Below are 11,993 nucleotides of genomic sequence, written 5' to 3' on the forward strand. Positions count from 1 at the left end.
CGGTGCGGCTTAAGGGGTGAAATTCTGGCCGAGAGTTTTGCTTATTTTGGGTGTTTGCTTCTTTGTTAAGCCGCGGCGCGGGTCTTTGAACCGCGGCGTGACTTAACACATGGAAGCTGAAAATGTGTCTTTTCAAGCCAAAATGTGCATTTGATCCCCAAACATTTTGGGGTTGTTCCAGGACATTCCTATACGGTTTTTTTTATGTATTTGGACCATTTTAGACACAAATACATGAATTCTAACTTGATATGGGTATGAATCAAAGGTTGTGATTCTTCATGAAACCTTTTGACCCATTATAAATACATTCTTCATGTATTGAGATAAGGTTCCAGACTTTTAATCTTTTCTAGCACTTTCAACACAAACAAATAGAACCATATTTTCTGCAATTGTAGAGTTGATTTCTTTTAGCCAAGACATCGATTCATCTTTGTCTTATCCCAATTGAAATTTCGTGCAACCCGAGGCTAAGTGGGTCGAAATATTCGATTAGGAAAGTGAACACACGATTCAAAGATTAATCCGGAGTCATTACAATTTCAGGCACGAAAGCATTACTAACATTCCCGATATATAACATATACCAGAATACCAGATGTATGATTTTAAAAAAAAAAAGATAAAAAATGACTTTTGATTAATGAAAAACTAATATTTATGATTTAGTAATTAGAGTTTAAAAATTAGGGTTTAAAAATTAAGGTTTACTCACATATCCGTGAGTTCGTGAATATCCGTTTACATCCCTATGAGTCGTGAATATCCGTGTCAGTGGTTACTCGCATATCTTATATAAATTAAATATTTTATATGAGTTTCTATCATTATATCCAAATAAATTTTTTACAATATCGTTCAAAAAATTTTTTACTTATTATTTTCAAAAAAGTTGATTTTTTTGGTGAATATTCATATGGGATTGACACCTCTTATTTCACTCTGCAAAGGTTCTCTGTTAAATACACGCACACATCTATTTCATATTCCATTTCTCTTCTTCTTTCATTGTTCCTGTCATTTTCTTCTGTGTATTTTTTAGGCTTTTAATTCCCTTTTAATTCTTACTTTACGTCTTCGTTTTTCTATTTTTATTATTGCGTTTCCTTGGAGTAAAAGTTGGGCCTTTTCAAAATATAAGTATCTCGCCGGAGTACGTTTTTCCGGTGACAATCCACTCACCGACAAATAAACATATTTTCTATTATTGTCAAAATTTCATTATTTATTACTGTAACTATCTATCTAAGTCAATTAAAGCCAAATCAAATAGAGTATAAAAAAAAAATATAGCAATTTCATTAATACTTTAAAAGTCTTACCATTTTCCACCTTCTTAAATTCCACATTATTAATTCACTCAAATACAATTTTAGTTTTTTTTTTTTTTTTCTTTTTTCTTTTTTCTTTTTTAATTCTCTCTCAGAACAAAATGGTTTCATCAAACCTTGAATGCTTTCTGGAATCCACCACTCCTGTTGTTCCTTCTCAATTTCTATCAAAGGTTTGTTTCTGTTCAATCTGTTCAATCAATTAAATTAAATTAAAAGCAAAATTGTACGGTATCATTTTTAATTAATTTGAATTATGCTGTTTTTGTAGAGTGAGATAATGAACTTAAACAGATTATGGCATCCACGTGAAAAAGAAAATGTGGAATACTTTACATTAAGTGATGTATGGAATTGTTTTGACGAATGGAGTGCTTACGGCGCCGGAGTTCCGATCACCGTCGACGACGACGGTGATGATGATGATGATGATGATGATGAAACTATTATTCAGTATTATGTACCTTATCTATCTGCCATTCAAATCTTTACTAGCAATTCTTCTTTCAACTATTTAAGGTAATTATATTTAAATTCAGTTACAGAGTATTTGTTTTAATTACTAGCTCCTTCCTATTGAAAACATCCCTAATTTTATTTTGTTGTTTCGTTATGAATGTCGATTTTCTGTTTTTTAACAGGTCAAATTAAATATTAGTTAAATTAATAATATTTATTTGTGAAGAATAAAGTTGTGTTCAATATGCATATAGTCAACCAATTGCTTTGCGGGTAGTTCCTCAGGATTTGAAGAACTTGAGACCTCTAGGATTTTGACCAATTCAAATATTAATTAATGTATTTTACCACTAGCTCACTAAGCCACCACATCTGTGATTGGACCCCAATATTCATCTAGTAATATGTAAAATGTCTAAAACAGGCATAACTACTTAAAGTACATGAGAAAAGTTCAATATTGTTATAATTCAGTAGGCTTATAACTACCTTTAGTGGTTTGATTCTTGATGTTATAATTCAGTAGGCTTATAACTACCTTTAGTGATTTGATTCTTGATTAAGAATACTAATAATAAAGTGTAAGAACAAAGATGATAATGGAGAAAGAAAGAAACACTTTGTAAGTGTGTGAAATGGTGCAAGTTTAATGCTTGCATTCATGAGTATTTATAGCCTAAAATCTCAATATAAAAATACATACTTTGTGTACCAAAATTGACTATATGTATACACCAAAATTGACTATCCATATCTATATTATTATTATTATTATAACACTCCCCCTTGGATAGCAATTTTATTTTGTTGAAGATCAACTATAGATTACTGCCTCGTTAAAAACCTTGCTAAAGAAAACCCAGTGGGAAAAAACTTTAGCTAAGGAAAAAAGAGTGCAGCATGGAGTTGACTCCCCCTCAAGTAGACATCGCTTCAGCTGTTACATCTTTTGAACATGTCTCATGCCAATGTTATGAACGTGTGTTCTGAAAATAGCAGTTGGAAGTGCTTTCGTGAAAAGATCAGCAGAGTTTTTGCTGGATTGAACATATCTCATTTCAATCTCGTTGTCCTTAATGAGATTTTGAGTGTATGAGAAGAATCTAGGTGGTATGTGTTTTGTTCGGTCACTTTTGATATACCCTTCTTTCATCTGTGCTATGCAAGCTGCATTATCTTCATAGATAGTTGTTGGACTTTTATCGCGTTCTAGTCCACAAGAATCAGTAATGAGTTGTGTCATTGATCTCAACCAAAAACATTCTCGAGTAGCTTCATGTAATGCAATCACTTCGGCATGATTTGACGATGTAGCAACAAGTGTTTGTTTTTGAGAACGCCATGATATTGCAGTACCTCCATTTAGGAATACATATCCAGTTTGAGATTTAGCTTTATGTGGATCAGATAAATAACCTGCATCTGCATAACCAACCAAATCTTGTTTTGATTCGTTAGAATAAAATAATCCTAAATCAGTAGTTCCTCGAAGGTATCGAAATATGTGTTTGATCCCATTCCAGTGTCTTTTGGTAGGAGCAGAGCTGAACCTTGCCAACAAATTAACTGCAAAAGAAATGTCAGGTCTTGTACAATTTGTAAGATACATAAGAGCTCCAATTGCACTAAGATATGGTACTTCTGGTCCAAGAATGTCTTCTTGATCTTCACATGGACGAAATGGATCAGCTTCAACATTGAGTGATCTAACAACCATAGGAGTACTTAATGGTTTTGCCTTGTCCATATTGAAACGTTTCAAAATCTTTTCAGTATATGTTGTTTGATGTACAAGTAAACCATTAGGCATATGCTCAATTTGTAAACCAAGACAATACTTGGTTTTTCCGAGATCTTTCATTTCAAATTCTTTCTTTAGAAGTTGAATGGCTTCATGGATCTCTTTATTTGTACCTATGATGTTAAGATCATCAACATAAACAGCTATGATCACATATCCGGATGTTGTTTTCTTAATGAAAACACAAGGGCAAGTAAGATTATTTGTATACCCTTTGCTTATCAAGTAATCACTTAATCGGTTATACCACATACGTCCCGATTGTTTTAACCCATATAAAGATCTTTGTAATTTAATCGAATACATTTCTTTGGGTTTTGCATTTGATGCTTCTGGTACCTTAAATCCTTCAGGTATCTTCATATATATATCACTATCAAGTGATCCATATAGATAAGCAGTCACAACATCCATGAGATGCATTTCTAAATTTTTAGAAACTGCCAGACTGATTAAGTACCTAAAAGTAATTGCATCCATAACAGGAGAATAAGTTTCTTCATAATCAATTCCCGGTCTTTGAGAAAAACCTTGAGCTACAAGTCTAGCTTTATACCTTGTAACTTCATTTTTCTCATTTCTTTTTCGGACAAAAATCCATCTGTATCCTACAGGTTTCACATCTTTAGGAGTGAGAATGATGGATCCGAAAACTTTTCTTTTATTGAGTGATTCTAATTCAGCTCGTATTGCTTCTTTCCATTGAGCCCAATCATGTCTATTTTGACATTCAACCATAGATGTTGGTTCTGGATCATCATCATTATTCATGATGTCATATGCAACATTAAATGAAAATTTCTCATCAAGATTTTTCATTTCATTTCGGTTCCATAATATTTTTGAATATGCATAATTGATTGCAATTTCTGTATTGACATCATCAATCTCCTCTGCAGTAGGAGTACTGATTTGTGGTTCTTCTTGAACACTTTCTTTTACTTCATTATCAGCTGATTTTCTTTTTCGAGGATTTTTATCCTTTGAACCGATTGGTCTTCCACGTTTCTGACGTGGCAAAGATTCATGAGTGACGTTATTGCCAGCTTTTGGAATTTCAATTCGAGCTGGAGTATTTACTGCTGGTATATATGATTTTGTCACCGTTTTTGTATCTGTAAATGCATCAGGCAATTGATTTGCAAGTTCTTGTATATGCATTATCTTTTGAACTTCTGTCTCGCATTCTTTTGTGCGAGGATCAAGATACTTTAATTGAGGTTCACACCATGAAACATCATTTTCTTTATTTTTCATTTCTCCCCCTAATCTAGGGAACAATGTTTCATTAAAATGACAATCAGCAAAACGTGCTGTAAAAACGTCACCTGTCATAGGTTCAATATACCTTAATATTGAAGATGTTTCATATCCAACATATATTCCCAACCTCCTTTGAGGACCCATTTTTGTACGTTGTGGTGTCGCAATTGGAACATACACTGCACAACCAAATGTTCTAAGATGGGAAATATTTGGCTCTTGACCAAAAGCAAGTTGTAGGGGGGAATATTTATGACTTGCACTTGGTCTGATGCGAATCAATGCAGCAGCATGTAAAATTGCATGACCCCATATAGATACAGGGAGTTTTGTTCTCATTATCAATGGTCTAGCGATTAACTCATTTTTACTCCACATTTTCTTAAACTAAAAACACACACTTGAATGCTCTCATATCATACTTTAATCTCAGCAACTTTCCTCTTCATAATCAAGGTAAAATACTTCTCAAAATCCTTGTTCAATTCCTTGTATAGTTGCTATCTTATTATACTTATAAAACTTGTAAAAACTAGAACTTGTTTTGGTAAACACCAAGCTTGTTTAAAAAACTATTCTAATCTTTCTAACTTAACTCTAATAACACTTATTTATATGTATTATGATGTTATATTAAGTTAATATAAGAACTTATAACTTGTACATATGAAGAACACCTTGAAACTTAACATATATCCTTTAATCTCCATTCGGTAAAAAGCGGGCTGTTTTGGGTTGGGAATTAAAAACCTATCTTAGACTTTGAGTTCGAGGCTAAGAATTTAGAAATATGTTAATATATGTAAATAATACTTCCAGTATTTTTTTTTCATGATTTTACACAAAGTGGAAGTATTTTATCAAAAATCATATATTGGGTGGATGCCGGGATTTTTCCAAATCTGTCCACCGACACAAAAAGAGGGTAAAGCTCTAAAAATTACTACTTGGGATGAACTTTTCGATTTGGTTTTATAAAACGTACTTCTTAATGAATCCATAGCAATTTGATTCACTTTAAACGGAGTTGTAATGAATATTTGACGAGCAAAACAAAATCTGCTAAAAATAACGTTGTATGGACGAAATTTATATTATAAAAACTATATTAACCATATCCTTGTTAAATTTCAATATATCCTATATATATTTGGACATGTTATCAGTAGTATAACAAAATATTATAATCTTGGTTGATTCTGTGATTGTATATATATATATATATATATATATATATATATATATATATATATATATATATATATATATATATATTCTTGGTACGTCCTAACACAATAAGTATACAATACGTTTTGATAAATCCTAAAACAATACGTACACAATATGTCTTAGTTAATTCTAATACAATACGTATACAATACGTCTCTAGGTTGATGCAAACACAATACGTATACAATACGTCGTGGGGTAATTCTAAGATTATATATATATATATATATATATATATATATATATATATATATATATATATATATATATATGTATATATATATATATACCGATTATTGGACTGTTGGACTTTTCGGACTATTTTGGACTACAAACAAAGGACTACTAACAATGGACTACTAACATAAAATGTGAAAAATTATTATATAAGTATTCTATGAACTTGCTTTATTTTATTCATATGTCGTATTATTATCTGAATCGTTATTATTGTTATAGGTTTGTGAATCCAAGGAGGACGGTCATATTTTTAATAAGTTGAAAACTTATCATTAATATACTTTTACTACTGTGAGTATATAGTCCCATATTTAAACTCTAAAAATATTTTGGGATGAGAATACATGCATTTTATATTTTATGCTATGAACACAAATACTTAAAATATATTCTACGTTGAGTTGTACCACCTTGCCTATCTTCCATAATAGCTTGGTAACTAATATTTACATATTATAAGAACATGTAAGTGCGAATCCTATTGATAGATCTATCGGGTTTGACAACCCCAACCGGGCTAGTCGCTCTAGTATCATAAACGGTTGCATAGTACTTCGTTTTTACTACATTTGGTACAGTGTAGGGAGATTTCATAATAAAGGGAATATGCCACATTAATGGTTAAGTATGGTTACCGAAGCGCTCAACAACTTATAGAATACTTTTATACACTTGCGAGTGTACATATATTTATAACTATGAAATCTTGTGGTCTATATTTATATCGATGATAAACCTATATATCTCACCAACCTTTATGTTGACTGTTTACGCATGTTTATTCTCAGGTCCTTAAGAAAGTCTTCCGCTGTTACATTATCTGAGCAAGCTGTGCATGGAGTCTCATACATTTATTTAAATGAAGTGTTGCATTCAATAAAACCTTTGTCATGTATTATATTCGACTGTTACGTCACGTGTGTAGTATTTGGAAACCGATGTATTTTGGGGATTATTTCTTAAATAATCGCCCACTTGTTTAAAACATGCATTATGTATAATAATGATGTGCTTTTTATGAAACGAATGCAATATTTTCTAAAATGTATCATATAGAGGTCAAATACCTCGCTCTGAGACCAATGAGAATGTACTGTGTTTATAGTAATATGGACGGGTCCTTTCCGTTGGTATCAGAGCAGTGGTCTTAGCGAACCATGTCTTGCATTAGTGTGTCTAACGGATAGTTATTAAGATGCATTAGTGAGTCTGGACTTCGACCTTAACTGCATGTCAAAAGTTTTGCTTATCATTTCTAGTCGAAAATCATCTTCTTATCACCCTTAGAAAATTACATGCTTATCATTCTTAGTCTAGACACATCTTACTGCATTGATTGCATAAATAGTGTATAGACAAAGTACATATTTTAGCGTATATGCTAATTCATATCTTAGCGTATCTGTTACTGTAAGCTTTGCCTAACATATTCCGTAAATTCCTCCGTAATCTATTAAATATTTTGCTCTCTATATATAGATATTCTATGCAATTAGAATACCATCCAATAGCCAGAAATTATTTCATATCGAAAAATCCTTTATTCAATCGTACGAAATGGAACTCTCCACTAGTTCAAATCCCTCGAATTCCGATATGGAGTTTCACTCGAGCTCCGAAAGCAGTGTGACCGGAATGGATCAACCAATTAGCCATCAGCTATTTTAGATGAATTGGGGATGGGTTCGTAGTCTACTTAATCATTGGAGACAAGAAGAAGGTGATCCCTTCCATCCACCACATTGCCCTCTTGGTGAAGAACATGAGGCACTTACCGGCGAACCCTTTCGTACCACCATTTTCTCTCTCCTTTCCAGGATATGCCGCAACGAGTATAATATTACTAATATTATTGAGGCTATCCGATCTTTACTTCTTATCTTGCATGGTGAATTATTTAGTAAAAAAAAAAAAATTTACTCTGATGAAAAGCAAAACTTCATTAGCAAGTGCATCCTATATCATTTCATTCCCTTTATAAAGCTCTTGACCTCTCTTTTTATTCAAGAAACTTTAAACATCTTCTTTCACAATACAAAACAAAACAAATTCTAATCATCTATACTCACATCAAACCACTACCAGCACCAGCAGCAACATTACCAACAACATCACAAGCCTCAACATCGCATGCCGCATTACGAGCATCAACATCATACGCACCGCAGGCACTGAGGGATACCAACAATAATGAGTGATGAAGTATTAATTCATTATTTCATTTACGTTGAAGAAAATATTCCGCGGCGATTATGTAATCTCTAAAGTTTTAGGGATTATTGATTTCTAGTTCCAACCGTAAACCAAATGAGATTAATATAATATTAACTCATTAAATCCATATAATATCTGAAGAAAATATACATACATATATTTTCATAAAGACTGTAATAAAAATTCTTTTATACAAAATATTACTTGTGAAATTTTATTTTAACGGGTAAGTAATACCCGAGAAATACTTAAGTTCACATTAATATGTTACACTGTACATTTTCAATGACGTTTCGACAATCATTAATTATACTCTCTCCTTTCATAGCAATATACATCATTTCACAAAATTCAAGACAACCATTTTCCATACCAATTCAATTACATATTCTGATTTTGACAGATCAAAATCCAAGTCAAGATTTAAGAAGTGCCATCAATCTTAAATTCCTACATCCTTCAAAATCATACTTTAAATTCAAACTATACTAGAACATCACTTTCATTCACAGAACTCATAAAGATATTCGTATCATTCAAGATTCACGACGAATTCATTATACGGATATTGACAATGACAACCTGCGTCTAAACCCTTCAAAATTCTTGAAAACATCTCAACTAAGGAACAATCGAGAGAATGAACTAATCACACGATACATACGAAGAATATATGCATATAGATATGCATTCGGAGGATACTTGAACCTAAGCAAAGGTTCAACACGTATCCGTGTCAGATCCTTTAGCATTATTATTACCCAAAATAACTTTACAATCCCTTTTTAAAATAGCGAATTTTATCACAGCTCCAAAAAGACAACTTCGATTTTTCATCCGGAGTAGCCTTATTATAACCTTGATATATACGTTGTCTTTTCGCCATCATTACTGGGGAACCTTTTATATTCCACCACATTAGTAGTAAGCTTACCAGCAACTTTATTGCTCTTTGACTTAAATCTCTCTGAAAGATCACTATAAAACCTTGTCATGTATCCATCTACATCTTGTAACAATAATTGTCATACCAAACCCGAGGAAGCATCAATAATTATTCTTGAATCTCACATCATTTCTGCATATACATATAATGTTATTTCCTAGAATTATAATTCTGAAATCCGGAATAGCACTTTAGCCTACGAATCAGTACTATGAAGTTTTGAAAAAGCTGAATGAAGCAGCAGAAACTGTAGAAAACCGTAACTGTCAAAAGTTGATGATAAAGAATATTGTGTTAGCAAAGCACAGAAAAAGAAAAGGTTTGGAACTGGAAAACGGATTGAGCAAACCCTGAAGGAGGCTGTGGATAAATCACAAGGACGAAATCTACATTCAAAGAATCCAAATGATTCGGTGTCTGCTAAAATCCTTAGCAAATACCTTGCTCCTTACTCTAAAATCCCTGCGGACAATATTCTTTATCATCCTCTTATCTTAAATATTCTAAGATATCATCGTATCTTCCATTATAAATATCCTTCATATTTCTGAAGATATTTTCATAACCATTCTTATCTGAAATTATTTATTCCTTCGCGTTATCTGTATCACATCATAAAGAAAACTATTTTAGTTTCTAAATATCTGAAACCTCTGAGTGTAAAGTATGAATATTTTTGAAGTAATGTTGGGAACTGAAGCATGAGTTAGTATAATATAGTGACACTTGATCAACGTGATTATATTACAGTAAGTCAAGCTGAGTTTCTAAATGGAACGTAATAATTCACAGACCATAACGTCATCATGTGCCATGTTACATGACTCTTACATTCAATCTAATCTCTAAACATATCAAGAACATATTCTATTGATAGTTGTATCTTTTCCTTTGGATTCTGGTAATTTCACAAGTCAAATTGTGCTATTACAATTTCTCTCTTAGAGCATTAGCTATGTTCATTCCAAATTTCATATCTACGAATTCTAGACCATTATTCGCTTGACTTGAAGTCAGAAAAAGAAGACAGAAGCATGAAACTCCAAAATATAAGAAAAAATATAAGCACGAAGACAACGCAAAAATTACAAACCGTGTATATCGATGCGTATAGCAATATAAAGACACGGGAAAACTAAGAACACTATAAACCCAAGAGCATAGTAGAAATTAACAGATTCCTCTGGTGGAAGATGAAAAAGAAGAATGACAGATGTGATAGTCAAGAATAAATCAAGAATTAAAACTGGATGGAGCATATTGACGAATGTTTTGGAAGTACGAAGAAAGGAAGAAAGTATAAATGATGGGAGATGTAGAAATAAGAAAACGTAGGAGGTTGATTTATAGTAAAATATCCGACAGAGAAATCGAGACAGATTATTGCATTAAATCGAAGAGGATCATAATTTCCTTAATCGCTGAATAATCAAATCTTATATAGATTACAAAGATTTTCTTTAATCCGGAGATCAACCGTGATGATGTCAAAAGATAAGATGAATCCCTATTTTCTCATTTCACTCTTTTACGATAGCTTCACTCATACGTTTCGAGTAATCGAATTATTTTATCCATATTTCTCAATCATGATAAAACCCTATGAATCAACTTATATTCGTCATAATAACATTCTTATTGTTAGCCATGACAACCACGATCAAATTTCGGGACGAAATTTGTTTAACTAGTAGGTACTGTGACGACCCGGTAATTTCCGACCAAATTTAAACTTAATCTTTATATAATTCCGACTTGATAAGCAATGAATTTTAATAAATCTTGAACCTCCAGAAAGAGTTTTACACAAACTTTTGGTCACCCTTTTATTCCGATGATTTACGAACATCATAACTTGATTTAATTGTTTAATTGTTTAATTATTGTGTATATATATGGATTTATATATATTTAACTTGAAAATATGATAATTAAATATCTCATTAAGTATATAAACAAAGTATTATATATATATATATTCATACTGCTAATTTAAAGAGTTTTCAAACAATATATATATTACTATTTAAACGAATAATTAACTTATGTTAAAATGTATTTACATATAATGTATTACGAGTGTAAATACATCCTTACAAGTATTGAATATACTTTATAATATACCAATACATATAAAGGATAGCTATACTCGTATTTCCGTTCAATTTCCTCAAGAATTCTACTCGCATTCATACGGTATTTTTACCCGTATTATACACAGCTTTTAGAAGTATTTACTATTGGTACATACCAATAGAATTCTGAAATTATTTGTGTAATATGTCATCCATGACCTAATAAATTTAATATGTCATGCATGACTTAATACAATTTAACTTATCTTAGATATTTTCACTAAAAGCCAAAATTATAAGCTTATAAATAAGGACCATTTTTAACTCATTTTACTCCACATTTTCTTAAACTAAAAACACACACTTGAATGCTCTCATATCATACTTTAATCTCAGCAAATTTCCTCTTCATAATCAAGGTAAAATACTTC

The sequence above is a fragment of the Rutidosis leptorrhynchoides genome, chromosome 5 (assembly GCF_046630445.1).
Source record: "Rutidosis leptorrhynchoides isolate AG116_Rl617_1_P2 chromosome 5, CSIRO_AGI_Rlap_v1, whole genome shotgun sequence".
Taxonomy (NCBI): Eukaryota; Viridiplantae; Streptophyta; class Magnoliopsida; order Asterales; family Asteraceae; genus Rutidosis; species Rutidosis leptorrhynchoides.